A 16,234-nucleotide genomic window follows, 5' to 3' on the forward strand; every position below is an offset into this window, starting at 1 on the left:
AACCTACGTTATATTATGATTTATCGTTGGGTGTTACCGTTAACGTCAACTTTACATAATATTATAATTGAGGTAGGTTATTTGAACGTTTTACATGAGCAAAGTTTTCCTTTCAGATCAGGTAGGCACGATTATTGAATCACGAACTTTGTTCCTGGCACAGCTAGACAATGCGGATGTATAGGTCAAGTACTGCGGAGGTTTTTGCCGAAGTAAATCGGCAGGTGGCGTGCGGGGTACTGCAGCTGCACACAGATACACCTGAATATATCTTGAAGACGGGAAAAATTGCCTTGGAATGGGGAGAGATCTTAGCGGATACCGAATTGAAATTCCGCAACGTTCCCACTCACCGTCCTGTGGGATCCAGAAACTACCTTCACCTTATATATTAAACACGATGACTCAATAAAAACCGAACAAATTAACATAAAGTATTTAAGTAATTGAATTATTTATATTAATCATCTTCTTACCATACATATATTCTCAATATGATAATTTCACTGTTTTTTTTTATTCTCATGAAAAAAATTACGATACAGATGATATTTTAATTTTATGTTTACGAATACATTTTCTAAAACTATTTAAAATGTGCCATTTTCTATTTGTCACAATAACGGCAAGTTCGTTTTAATTCATGGGTATGGTGGCGTTGCCGTCACGCCGGGCAACTAGGGTGACAGCCGTCCTACCAGCCAGTGTCGTTTTCTATGTTATGATGATGTTGTAGCCAGTTGGAACCGTTTCGGAATGTACGCTTTTAAAATGTTTTTAAAATCAATAACTATGATTGAAAATATTAAAATTAAACAGTTTTAATATAATGATTAGAATCAGAAAAATAATCTTTAAATCTTCCACAAATCTTTAGCGGTGTTTATTGTTTGTAAAAATATTCCATTGTTTAAAGAGGGTAAATATTAAAAAAAAAATCAAGGTAAATAATGAAGAACATAAATCAGAGTTGAGAGTGTAGTATAGAAATGTATAGGTAAACGTAAGTGGCTCTAGAAGTCAAAAGAATTGTGATGCATTATTTAATTTTTTTTTGCTTGGTTTTAAGTCCCTTTTAATCGGAAAATATTATAAGTGCATCAATGGGTGTATTGAGATAAATAAATATATATTTCCAATCTGTTTTGTGGCCCCTTTATTTTGATATTGCCTAAACTAAAGTTTACACAAATATTTACAATAATAAATTAACAATAATTTAATAATTCACGAATCTAGTAAAACTTATTATTCTTCAATTAAACAAATATTAAAAGTTCAAAACAAGTATCAATCTGAGAAATACTTCTTTTGCATTTCACTTATAGCACCAACAAATTTCTTTCAATACATAAAAAAAAATTCACTACGATAAAAATACGGATGTTTGTGTAAGGAAGTTAGTTCATTAGCAAAAAATATTATTGGTTGTCTTTAGTGGACAAACCATAAACAATGATAGTAATAACATATTATTAACAATAATAATAAAAATATATTATAGTACATTTGTGGAAAACTGCCTTGGGGCGAAAAAAAACCTGGCCATGAAAACGATCTTTTTTGTCGTGTGTTTTTCTAATGAATATTATCGAAATAAGTGTTTTAGATTTGATAGTAAGTGTAGATTATGTTGAGCGATACAGTTGAGTTTTTTATAAATAAAATGTAAAAAGTTGTACGGTTTTTAGTGGGTCACTGTGTATTTTTTATATGATACGTTCGTACCAGTCTTCCTTCCCGTAACTGCCAGACGAAGTTAAGTCTAGGATAAATTCCAAAGAATATGGGATAGAACCGAATATTTTTAACGATTCAAGGTAACTCGACTTTGTTCAGCTAAAACAGGAAAGAGGATAAATTAAACAGATATTTGGTGTAGTGAGTTTGAAAAGGGGTTTAAATTTGTTATTTTTGTGGAACACGATAAGAAAATTTAAAAAATATGTATGTATGTTCTTACCCACGGGATTTCACTTTGTTTGAACCAGTAATCTGAAAATAAAGAAAACCAAATTTATAACACCTTTATAAGTGAAAGACATTTTCAATTTATTATAAACAAAAAAATGGTTGGATGGATGAAAATAAAAGCTACAAATTTGCCAAAATTAATTTGTAAAATAACTACGGAAAATTTATTGTCGATCCTTAATTTATTTGGTTATTTATAATGATCTTATGTCAGGCAGTCGAATAATATGATTTTATAGAGAGGTGGCTTAAAATAATCAAGTAGTTTATTATTTTACGAAATGAAAAGTACTTTTCGATTCTTCAGTATGATTACTTGTGATAGGGCTTAGAATTAATAATTTACTGTAATTTGTCAAATGAACCGTCTTGATTTATGGTCCTTGGCAAGAGACTCTCTAGATCTCATCTGATATGCCTGGGCCGTCATAGAGGAGAATGCGATTGTCTAGTCCGAGGAATGCGTAGCTGAAGAAAGGTTAGATGGACCTTAAAAACGTTACGTACTTCAACCCCTTTAAATTTATTAAGGGTATTTGAAGGAAATTTATTTTCCCAAAAATTTTACTGCTTGGTAAAAATGAATTTTTACCTTTTACCCTTGCTGCAATTAATCTGATTGGATTAGTCTTACCATTTATCGCATCGAAACAAATTTTAATTTAAAAACTGTTAAATCATGATGGAATTCCACAGTCTTTGAATGGCTTCAGAACTGAATAATTAAAAGCCGAACTGGTTTCATCCTAGTAAGAGCTTTTCAGACTTGGATGAACGTGGAACAAAATAATAAATTATAAAAATACCTCTAACTACTTTTAAAAATAAAAATAATTAATATAAACATATCAATAGAGTTAGCTTCAATGCGTAAGTAAACAAACTTATGCTAAGGTTGTAGGCATCTCCTAAACTTGGTATTTTTAACCTTCACATAATAAAATAATTTAATTTCAATAATAATTACGTGAGCGTGTTTAAATTCTGGCTTTTCATATTCCTTAACCCACCTAACTGCCCTTAAGAAATTCCACCGCCACTCCTCTCTTCTTAAGGAAACCCCCCTCGTTCCCACCTTACCCCTAGACTATCTCTCCCGACCAGCCCAAGGAATTATCCTTGGAGTCATTTATCAACCAGCAGAAATGATATGTAGCATACAGGGCGAGGGCTTCAGGATTAAATTATGGACCAAATATCGTTAATATCAGAATAACTTAGACCGCATCATTTGTTCTTAAATACCGAACAACGTGACAACTGGTAGTTTGTTATAGGAACATTTAGGGTGGGTCGTTTTACAGATTTTTCCTTATACAATTATATGAAGCTGATAAATTGAATAAATCCTAATAACGAATTTTAATAAACTCGTAGAGAAACTATAAATTTGAAAGGATTATCTTATTAATATGATGCCCAACGCATCACTAAACGTCATCCTAAACTAAAGCCGTTTCATAAAGTCAAATTAAAACAAAGTTAAATCTACTTCTGCGTAGTTACCGTTTTAATTAGAAGCATATTTAGTGAATGGTTTATATTTTTGTATAATTTAGGTAGTGTATGGATTGGCTGTAAAAGAAAGAAAATAAAACAATATTAAAAAAAATCCGAAATAAAGTCCACTATAACTTAGAATTTATATACTCAATTGATTGATTATGTAAATAAAAAAAAATCATTCAATGCACATGTTTATTATTATATTTGTATGTTCGTTGTTGTTTTTCTTCTTCATTATGAACTCTATTACTCTTTTATCATTTCTTTTGTTTATTTAAATAATCAACCTTCAATTTTTTTTATTCTTTCTTTTTTTTTCTATATATTACTTGTTAGTTATAAATACGTAAATAAATTATGTTCATAAAACTAAATAACGAAAGCGGAAGTGTTTTAAAAATACGAAAAACGCTTTTAACCTTGAGTTATAAAGCATGAATGAAAATTTTTACTATACCATTTATTTTAAAGTATACCTTTTTGTCTTTGACAGAAGATAATTCACGTATCTCTACAGCCCATCCTCCCCCATTATTCTGTTATAAGAAACAGATCAGGCAATGGAAGGAAGGCTGGATAGAAGGGATCTAGTGAGAAAGGGGGTTGCTTGTCACGCGGGGTAGGTAAGCCCCATGAAATATGACTGGCGGGACGTGGTGGCTTACTGTTCCAACGTACCTCGTTGCCCGAGGTCCCCGCTTGCCCCTAAATCTGAGTATTAGGCCGATGTGTGTGGGCGGGACGGGGAGGAGCGGGATAGGAAAACCCAGGGATTTGTATTAGATTATTGTATATTAGTTGTTGTCTGATTCTTTATTCAGGGTGGATTATGGGTACAAAGAGACATTTATAAAATATTTGATATAAATTCAAATAAGATCTTTTGACAATGTTACTACGTTTTACCACTTCAAATAGGCTTGAAAAGAAACAATGTTTTAAAGATATATTCATTTTACATCATGGTTCATACTAACAACCATTTCGCCTTACTAAATCACAACAAAATATTTTGCGTGTTAATAACAACTGTCAAAGCACGGTTTAATTAACCGACACTCAAAACATTAATTTTACTATGATAATGACAATACAGCTCTGTAGAGTGTTAATTAATGGCATTCCGTTGGTTTATAACAAAATAAGTTGATAATTGAACTATGTGACAATGAATTTAAACATTGAAGGTATGACAACATGAAATTATACATTTCTTACACCACAAGAAATCTTTGTTTACAATCATGACTGAAATGAATCATTCCCTAAACACCCAAAGTCTTCGGAAAACGTAAACATTGACGAAACGGCTAAGAACTTTATTCTCATTATTTCAAAAATACAACGAATAAATTTTCGAAAAAAAGTCACACACTCCATAAATTATCATCAATTATTTAAAAGAAAAACATTGATGAGGCGGCCAAAATGAAGAACTAACAAAAAAATTAAAAAAACGTTTTTTTTTGTTTTTATCTCATTTGACCGCTCGATTATCGTCATGATTTTTTCATCTGATTTATTAAACAAATTTAATCAATGATATAGAGTTGTTTCGAGAATTATAGTGTTAATTTCTGTTCTTGAAATTACCTTTAGAAACAAACTTTTTTATCTATATAGATTAAAGTTTTTCTGAATTACAAAAAAATACAAAAATTTTTTGACCGTGAAAATTCACCGTGAATTAGATAGATGAGATTATCCATTAATAATAAATATTATCATCGTATTTTGACTACATTAAGCAGTACATTTATTCCGGCGTTGCCACCCGATAAATGTTTCGCAGATCTAATAAACATGGCGGAATTGAGTAGAAGCTTTTTATTCCCTCCGCTTGTCAAACAGGACGTGAGTAATTAAATTGGTATGATGAGGCGCCATCTCTTGTCGTGCCGTGTCAACTGACAGCTGCGGGGCGTATCTACCTACACAGTACAGTCAACTTAGTACCTAGCTCTAGTGATGTGGAACGGGAACTGCTCCGGGGCGGCTATGGCGGAACGGTGACACAGTTTGGAAATAGTCACCGATTAATATGTCAAGCTTGTCATAAATTTTATTCTAATGTAATATTCCACAGGGTGGATTCGTATTTAACTATTTGATTTAAAAGAGATTTACGTGGACCATAATTTGCAACGACTTCTGCATTCTTGTTGTTGATTCTATGTATTATTACCGTTTGAATTCAGACTTGCTATTTATGTATATTTATTTATAAATTATAATGTCCACATCCATCCATGTATTTAAAAAAAAAGTTTATTTATTGCATCTAACTATACATAAATCACGTTTTTTCTCATAAAAAATAACCTCACTAGAACTAACCTTCTATCAAGGTGTATTAACTGTTAGAAATAGTGTGTACTTATAAGCTATAGATCCTTTTTGTAATTAGTATTTTATTTGTAACAATAATGAATATTTTAGGATTATGAATTTGAATTTGGATCCTGACATCGAGCGTTACACTTTTCATAATTACGATAGCCAATATCTCTTTCACACACACTGAACAAATGAATATATAAGTTTAACGGTCCTGCATTTAATTTAGCGAACGAAAATAAAAAATAGAAACATATTTTCCGATAGAAAAATAAATTCATGTTATGGTAGTCGTATTTTAGGTTAAAATCTTCAATTTAATTGTATATACATGGCCATCGTTTTATGTGAATTTGGCCAGTAGCGTAGGCTCTTTAACCCAGTTACATTTGGAAGAAGAAGTAACGTGGCTAGACGTGTCGTACGTTGTCTATGAAACCAAGTTCAGTTCCGAGTCGTTGCACGCTGTTTTCCACAGGGTGGAAGATTTCCCTAATGATAATTAACCCATTATAGGAGACGGCACCAGAAGAAAAAAAAGTTACACTAAAAATATTATATTCAATCACCAAATAAGATAACACATTTTAACCCCTCAAGCCTCTGGCATGTTTTTCGTATATTTTAAAGATGCTGTGAGAAGGTTATTAAATCGTTAGTGTGTGTTGCAATGAAATCCAAATAAATGGAAATATTTCTGAATGTATTCGAAAACTAAAAACGGTTTTTTAAAGGTGATAAAATACGCTTAAAATTGTTTTTTTTCGAAATTAACGTAAAAATATTTGAAACGTAAAATTTTTTAATGCACACATAAAAAAGTTTTAAAAATGCCTTATCTTAACGATAATTCGTCTGAACACTGAACTAAAATTACCGATGGCAAAAAACACGTTTTATTATATAATGTATTATAAAAAATAGTTTCACCTCACTTTATTAGATAAATGTATTATAACTATTAGTTTAACCCCACTTTTTTGTCGTTTCGGTAAAAAAATATCACAAAGCTTCATATTTTTTTCTCAAATTGCAGTCGGAACCTTTGATTTCATAGAGCTGTACATTTTATTCTTATTTCGTTAACTTCTATAATTGAACATAAAAATGTTTTCTCTTGCTAATACCATTTACATTTACGATGAATCACGAAACAGAAGAGGTAGCTGTCAACAGCTCAATTGGTATTGTTCCGGTAAGAATCTGGGTTTAATTCTCAATTCTTGTGATGGGTGTATTAATTTCGTGTCTTTTTCTATTTCACTGAATATTGTCTAATATTACCTTCTTCAATTATTAAATATTACAGTAGTGAGGTTTATAAAAGACAATAAGATATTTAAATAAAATAAACATATGTATCAGTTTTGAACAAATATGTTAGGGTATCTGTTACCAAAGCAGGGTCAGTAATAATAATATGTTGTGTCCAAATTGCGCGATAAAACACAGGCATTTTTGATTGATTACGTATAAGGAGATGAAAATATTTCATTTTTCATTGTCATATCGCGCTGTTTAGTATCTATCTCTCCGGAATATTGATGTTGCGAAATATTGACAAATTGTACTTTCGACCTACCCCATGTTGGGCGAGGGACGAGGTGTTGGTGGGGCCGTATTTCATATGATATAACCGTAAATCACCGGCAGGTGGGGAAAGGGGCGGGCGGCCACCCTGTTCCGTGCCAAAAACGCCGGAAAATCACCGATAGAAAAACTTTTAACGTGTAAAGATCGCCTATTCATGTCGCACACGACTTGGCACACGCGCTCACAGAGATTAGTATCGATCTACTTTATGGGCCATCCTTGAAGTTATATTATTAATATTATGATATTGATAATTAAATAAATCTATTTGAATCTGAAGTCACTTTTGTTTTCAGGAATTAATGGATGTAATTCTTGGAAACGGATATTAACCCACTTCCCGACGTCCGGCTCTAACTCGAGGCACTAAGTACTTGGTGACGATTATAATGCATTCTGTCAACTTTTGGAGGTAATCACGTATACACACGCGGACATTCGTGCATTTCTCTGAAATCGGATGACATTACAGCAGTTAATATACGAAACAAATTACCCGATCGGCGTTTGGAGACGTTGGTAGAGTTGTAAACTCCAGTTCCTGGGCTGGAAAGTTTAACCCACAGTTAATTACAATTTATTTTAATTAAACACAGTTAATTTTAAAATACGTTTTAAAAGACATTTGAAAGTTCACAGCGGTTTAACAGCCAGTCTTTCGGGGACGAATTTTCAATCCTAAGGCAAACCAAACATTGTTTTAAAAAACTGTTTACAATCAGGCCCAAGAGATCTATGAGGCGCAAATAGTCTACAATCCGGCCCGAGAGATCGCATGAGGCGCAAATGGTCTAAAATCCGGCCCAAGAGATTGCATTAGGCACAATTAATGTAAAGATGAAACTTGAAAGTATTGTGGTAAAAAAACTTTTTTTTTTCATTTCAAGGAAGAGTTCTGAGGCATTCCATTTTTTCATGCAAAAGTTTTGATGATTTTTAATTTTTTTTTATTTCAAACAGGTGTTCTGAGGCATTCAGTTTTCATTTAATGCCGCAATTCTAAGGCATTCAGTTTATCACTTCAAGCAGGAGTTCTGAGGCATTCTATTTTTCATTTCAATCAGAAGTTTTGAGGCATTCAGTTTTTTCAACTCTTTTATCTGTATTATCAAAACCGCAGCATGTTTTGAAATGCTACATTTTCAACTACTTTCTCACAGCTTATCATTTAATTTACTTAAAGTAATTTACATTTTAAAATTAAACAATAACTTTGTAAACATCACTTATAGGTAAATACTTAATGCCGACCGGGTTTTGCTACAACCGTAGCTATACTGCCCTGATGAAGCTACGGTTGTAGCGAAACCCGGTCGGCATTAAGTATTTACCTATAAGTGATGTTTAAAAAGTTATTGTTTAATTTTAAATTATAATGTCACATCACAAAGTAACCGCTTCATATGAAGAAATAATTTATATTTCTTCGATTCAGGAAGGACTAGGTACTAATGTTTTTAGGATTTTTTATTGAATTTGTGTAACCGCAATAATGTGTTGAAATATTTTATTATTTTTTTATTCCTTCAAAACCAAAGTTTCTATAATTGTACATAAATAAAAAAGTTATTCAATGACGTTTGAACATATAGTATGTATTTGAAAGTTTACATATTCAATGGTGGGTCAAATCCCGGCACTGGGAGGAATAGGAAAGGGCACCCGGAATGAGGCAATCCAAAGACCCAAAGCGAACCAGACAACTAGTCAATATGGACAGAAACTCTCTAAGGGAACTGGTAGGACTACTAACGGGACACTGCCATCTCAGGAGACACATGTAGATATTGGGAGTGGAAAACACCAATAGATGTAGGAAATGTGAAGAGGATGAAGAGACTCCAATTCACCTTTGGTGCCAAATATATATATATATATATATAAAACTTAAATCAAATTAAAAGAATAAATTCAAAAGTATTGAAATATAATATCCATTAAAATTAAATTATTTTATTATTTTGTAATATTAAGTTAGTATATATTTTGCCCTGAGGAAGAATGGTTGTTCCGAAACTGGTCGATTTTGATATACAAATATAGTGGTTAAAACGAAGCAATGCGGTTTCATTTATTCATATATATTATATTAGTTGCGCGTGAGGTTTTAAAATTGAATAGCCTTAAAATGTGTACCCTTCACCCCCATTTTCCCCTTGTCCCTTTTCCTTGACCCGGCCAAAACGACAAGAAACATTGTTATCGTTGCATCTTGGTCCGCGAACATTCGTGTCATCTTGTGAATACCCGCATATTATGTTGAACTCGGCTGTGATTGTTTTGGAGCACACATCACCCAGTGAAACGTCTTTACCCGCCGCAGTGAATGTCACTGTTTTGTTTTGTGTTGAGGTAGCGAATGTTAAAAGGGAATTGCCCTTAATTGTATGCAAGCTGATAAGTGTAAGGAACCAGCGGCTACGGAGGACGAGACCAGGGTAAGTCTTTGGCCTTTCCCACTCATTTCCTCTTGCAAACGCTAAGGCAAATTCAATTCGTTTTTGTTTTTTCTTGTTCTTTATCGCACTTTACCGCAACCAATCCCGCACAATTGCGAACGAAGGATTTGCGCACCACCATATATATATAATGCCCATGTGGCCTGCAGTATGTACAGTGCGCTGATTTTGCTGTATCGTCTTATCTAATGAGTAGTATATTTTTAATTATATCAACTATCACTGGGATGATTATAATCAAAATAAATAAAATATTCAATGAATAGTCTAGATACAATTTTTGAAACGTTTTGCATTTCTGTATTTTCATAATTTTTTTTATAAAATTAAGCGAAAGCCTATCAAATTAAAATGACTGCAAGATGCTCACTGCCGCTGCAGTAAAACCGTACCACTTCCATAGTGTATTTTTAGGGTTATGCTAATTGCCATGGTATTTATTTAGTTTGGTATCATGACACTTAAATCATTCGTGATGCCGTGATGGCCGCGCGATAAATCCAAGCTGATTAAGTTGTTGTTTATTTTATAGCGTGTCATCGAGGAATTGTATTATAAAATACATTATACATTTTACTTGTATGTTTACTTCAGTTTTTTTCATATTTTTTTGTAAATTTTAATAAATCAACATCGTTCAACAAAACATTTTTTTTAAAAGGGAAAAAAACGACTAAAAACACCATGATAAAAGTTTTGATGAATACCTACATATTATTTTACAGAGGACAATTTCAATTCATTAAGTTGTGTGATTAGCTGGTGTTGTTTCGTTTTGATTATTGGAAACGTGACAAGTGCGTAATCTATGAGGAAAAGTGAATTATGCGTGAAAATGATCCTGTTTTTCCCTTATTTCGAAAAATCCTTTTCACTACAAATGTTTATTTTTCTCAATATTAAGAAATGCTTTAACTTTATCTTACCTGAGAGCTATATGAATTCCAGAAAACAAGTTTTAAAATTGTGGCCCGATGTGGCTGAATAGATTCTTTGAATAAAAATGCACGAACTGCAGATCTTTTTTTTCTTTTTGTAAATTTAAACAGCCTATTTACTTTCGTCCTTATCTCCGCGTTCCTTCTCATCCAATTTGCGCTCTCCAGTCCGGAATATTCCGGAAGAATCTCTTCCCGACTGTCATCACGTCTGCCAGAGTGGGTTGGGGAAAGTAGGGGGAGGGGGAACTCTTTCCCTACTAATTACCATAATAAAACGTATTGCAAGTTAATTATGAAAAGTTTCTTCCTAGCGGTCCCGGATTCTGCGCCCCTGGAGGGCCAGTGCCACTCCGTGACATTTATTTTATCCGCAAACATTTGATATTCAGTGACTGTTGTTAAACTCGTGAAGACAACGTATTTCATACCAGAACTTTAATGTAAATAATTCCATATTTGATGTGGAATGCTTGACTGCCTTCTATTTTCCCTACATAAAATAAAAGATGACGTTGCAGATTCTGTGCCAAAATATGTTATTATTAAATACCATTGTAAATTACAAAAAACAGACATTAAATTACTTGTAGTATATTTTTTAAAATTTGTTCACGCTAAGATTGTGCATTTTAAAATTCACGTAACTAACACAATACGATTGATTAATAACATACAAATCCAGTCAAAACAAATTACAAAATTTTAATCTCACATACCCAAAAATTTTCTGGAACACTTCACGAGTCATTTAATGACAAAAAAAAATTGCCATGTTTTGATTAAAAGGGTTTTCATTTTTATGTTTAGATGAAAATGTAGTTATTCCAGGAATTATCAGAATGTTCAAGCACCACGTAGCGCCCCTGTCGTTGTGCACGGGGCATGCATCTTAACAAGTTACATTTGCATAAATATTATTTATATTTAACAACCAATCAAGTTCGCCCCTCTGGTTACTAATGACGTAGTCAAAAGAGACTTCCACTTCTTTTATTCCTTTAATTAAACAGTCGCTGAATAAAGTTGTTTAATGTGCTTTGACACCCAGTTCGTGGGAACTTTCCGAATAATTTTATGCAACTGGACTGTGAGAATTTAAGAGTTTGCAGGGCATTATGCACCATTATAAAGTGAGTTCATAGTTGTCAGTTTTACTTAATGTCAGCTTTTTTTTTTATTTTTTTTTTTTTATAGTGAATACCTCACAAGAGTCCCAACTGCTCCCGTCTGGAGCCAGTGAGACTATGGCATCCCCGATTGGGGGATGTTGTGAGGCTGAAGGTAAGTGGGGAAGGGAAAGAGGAAGGTGGGAAAGTACCTGGCTATTCAGATCTAGTCACTAAACACGGCTAAAGCCATTTGGAGCAACGTTTCAATTCTGAATGGTGGTCTTACACCAGGGCGATACTGGTAGTATCTTCCACTCTGGAACGTGCCGCAAATATACTATATATTATTTTAATTAATTAATTGTGAAATAACACAAATTAATCAAATAAAATTTATTTGCGCACGCCGGGTTCGAACCCGCGACCTTCGGAATGGCAGTCCAATGCGTTACCACTGGACTATGCCGGCCTAAGCTGCCAGTTTTTAACGAATTAAAGATTAAAATTTTGAAAGTTTTGACTTTTGCTGAGTTATTTATTTATATTATGATAATTAGTAATAAAAAACAGGTTTTTTACAATCTTCAATATAATATAGCTATTCTAACACACTTGTCAAAATCCCTTTTTGAATACATTTGTGTTTAATTTACACAATACTTATCACAGTAGGTACGTTCTACAACTTTTTTTCAACAAATTGTTATTTACTCGTCTACTAAATTGTGTTATATTTTTCGAAGGTACAACTATTTTACTAGAATTTCATAGAATAATTCCAAGCAAAAACTTAAAACCTTAAAATGTGTTAACTTATATATACGCTGTGAATAATTTTATCTGGCTTATAAATAATAACGTATTTTCATTTTCACTGTTGTAGAAAATTCGATAGTAAATAAAAATTTTCGGAATCAAATTAACCCTAGGGCATCAATAAATAAAAACACCATCACATAAATCATGTGAGATAGCTGGGTTGGAGCACCGTGCAGCGTACAGTCCGTACAATGAATATATTGAATACAGCCGCGGGGCATTAGGTACCGGAAAAGTATAGTAAGCAAATCAATGCATCATAAATTTCCAGGAACATTTATCTTCCAAGGTAAACAGAATTATTTATTGACACCGGCTTCGCAGCGGAATTCTTGGCATATTATATATATATTTTTTAATCGTAAAAAGATTGATCTGGTGTTCAGCTACTCGACACTAGATCACTTGTCCTGAGGGAAAGGCACAATTGTAAATTTTTAGAATTTCGTAACTTTTTTGTGAAAGTCGTAGTACCCTGAAATAAAGTAACATATAAATAAATTACAATTACAAATAAATTAAAAAGCAAAGCTGAAAAATATATATTTATCCGTTCCCGATATAGGGGGACTAGTTTTTTTTACAGCCTTAAGAGGCAACACATGCATAATGGTACAATTATTGTATCATCATACATTGTGTAAGAAAAATGATGTGTAAGAAATGAAAAAACAAGTAATACGTGTCGTCTTTGATAATGTTCATCAACTATAAGTTGCTGCTTTTCATAGTCTTGCGTTGATTCCTTTCTCGTGATTGATGATTTTTCATATCGTCAAACATAACAACATTTTTTTTTTGATTCACGGAAGAGGGTATTATTTTGTAATATTGAAATTCTCATACAACCACAACAGACAGATAACTCTGAGCAGGGCGCAGTGATACGATCGGTATTGATATCTTGAACAATTAACCCTAGTTATAGTACCTTCCCTTCTCCCTCGCCGAGCTCGAGTGGCACTCTGCCGTGCTTTGATTTCCCATTAACCCTCCGACAATAATAAAAGGCAATATTTTTAATAATCTCGCCGATCTCATTGTCTCTCCCTTCCCCTCGCCCCCATCCCTCGTCCAGCCGCGCAGTCCAGCCATTTTCCAATATAACGGTCTACCAAACATGAACCGCTATGTTGCTCCAGTATTTCGAGTAACCCTGGCCGTCCGTCTCGTTTCGGCAGCCGATCCGATACGGGAGCAGAGAGAAGGGTATACCGCCACAGCTATAGCCATACTCCATTCTCCATTCTGCTATCCTGTCCATATTGTACGGGGATACACGGTGTTTCTAGTTTATTGTTTTTCGGCTAGTCGAGATAAATATCTAAATACGGTTCAAAACGGTTTTGCCTTATAAAAGAAAAGGCAGGCAGCGGCACATATAAATTTGGGACGAATATCTCGAATCTTGGCAAGTGGATGCTCGTAAATTTTTTGATTAAATTTTCAGTAAATCGGAATAACGTCAAAATTTTGTATAAAAAATAACGGAAACGTGTGAGAAAAAATAGTACTGTGTGACGTTAGAAAGGTTTTATTTTTTTATGTGATATGCGTGTTTATTTTTTTATGTTTACACGTAAATTCATTTATTTTAGTTTACTATAAAAAATACCAGCTTAAAATTTCCACCGAAATTCGAAGATACCGTCGTGGGAATTCAATTTAAATATTTATTTTTTTATTGTTGATACATTATTTTACAATATTTCATATTCTAATTCAGTAATGTTGGCCTCACTGGCTCACTGACAATATGATTTTAGGGTTTGGTCACATTTATTTCTCGCTAGTCTGAATTAATTCAGCCGGTATTCGTATTAGTTCCTCTTGAAGCAGAGGATCGCATAATATAGTAAAATACAATTCGTTCAGGGAATAATAGAAGAAGCGTGGGAGTCCCCTTATAACAATATTCTGCGGTTTCGATACAATTTGTGGGGACAACGACCGAAAGCCATATTTACCTGTGTTTACGGCGGACACAACATGCATAATGCGAGCGGCCCTAACTTTAGTCCGCGCGGTGCACATATTAGCATCGGACATATTCACATATCCACACATCCACATTGCATTAATGTTCGCATATGGCACGGGGATATTTTGTTAAATTGTCACATTGTTTGCCTCACGGGAATAAGTACACCACACATTTAAAAATGTTCACTTGCTTTAGAAATTACATAACATTTGAGTTTGTCGATAGTTCCAAACCATCATATCTTGTGTTGGTAGCAGCTCGAAATTAATATTTTTCGTAAGAAATTCACCGAAAAATGATTCACACGGTGAGTCAGATTAGTTTTTTTTTTTTTTTTTTCCATTATTTCTGGCTTTCACCCTTCAAGGGTGTTCTTGGCCATCATTTAAAATTATTGAGAAATGAAAGGTGAATTTAAATATTAATTTTATTTAAATAGGCAAATTTCAAAATTATAATGAAAATTGGAGTCGAGTTCAGACTTAGAAGAGATGAGATGTTGAATGGAGGGGAGGCAATTTTAGATAAGGCTTGATAGAAGAGAGGATATTTGTTTAGAGAGGGACAACCAAAAAATATGTGATCTAAAGTTCCCACTTCTAGACCACAGAATGTACAATCTGGGGAGTCAAGGACGTGAATTTTAAAAAGATGGGAAGGAACGGAACAATGTCCGATCCTCATTCGAATGAGTGAAGAAATTTCTTTTTTGGAAAAATGAGGAAATTGCTGAAACCACGGTTTTAATGGAATAGTCCTTTGTATTGAGGCATAGCAGGCTCCCTTGGATTGACTAGCAATGTGCCAATACTCCCACCAAACATTGCGGGATCTATCTTTGATGATGGAAAAAATGTCAGATAGGGGAATGTGGTTTACGAGGGTAACAACAGGGTTGGACGCTCCTTGTTTTGCCAAGGCATCCGCAATATCATTACCCATGACACCAACATGTCCAGGAATCCAAATCAGAGTTACAGTTTTACCAGAGCTTTGAATGGAGGCTATCATCTCTCGAATAAGGCATACAAAGTGATCATCAGGATGAAGAAGAGGACTGGATTTAAGTTTTTGGAGGGAACTGAGAGAGTCAGAGAGAACGAGGGAATGTTCAAAATTATTTTTGATTATATATTTGAGAGATTCTATTATTGCAATACACTCGGCTGAAAATATTGAAAATTGATTTGAAATTGAATGAAATATTCTGTCATTAGAATTATTGTGGTAAACGTTAATACCTATACCACAGTTAGGAAAGTCGGGAGATTTGGATCCATCAGTAAATAAAAGAGAAAAGTTGGGCCATTTAGATGAAATAATGTCATTGAACATATTATTGACAGTTCGGGCCGGGAGATTGGAATGACTTTTAAGGATTCCGATCCCTTCTATTATTGTTGGGGATAGGGTGACGTGACTATATTTTAATTTGTATAAGGGAAGTAGATCATTTTGGATGATGTGAAGCTCAGAGAGAGACTTAAAATTTTTACAGATGTCAGGAAGAGG

The 16,234-nt window shown here is 33.5% G+C and overlaps 1 protein-coding gene across 9 annotated transcripts in view; it reads right to left on the minus strand.

The window, feature by feature from the left end:
• mbl (splicing regulator muscleblind) overlaps positions 1-16,234 on the minus strand; it is a 464,503-nt gene that overhangs the window by 407,048 nt on the left and 41,221 nt on the right. For all 9 annotated transcript variants that reach the window (XR_016305787.1, XR_016305788.1, XR_016305786.1 and 6 more), the window contains exon 2: positions 1,964-1,995. The gene's annotated coding sequence lies outside the window, so the exon portion shown is untranslated. The remainder of the gene's footprint in view (positions 1-1,963; positions 1,996-16,234) is intronic.

This window comes from Hesperophylax consimilis, chromosome 4 (genome assembly GCF_061612785.1).
Source record: "Hesperophylax consimilis isolate HC1 chromosome 4, BYU_Hcon_1.0, whole genome shotgun sequence".
NCBI lineage: Eukaryota > Metazoa > Arthropoda > Insecta > Trichoptera > Limnephilidae > Hesperophylax > Hesperophylax consimilis.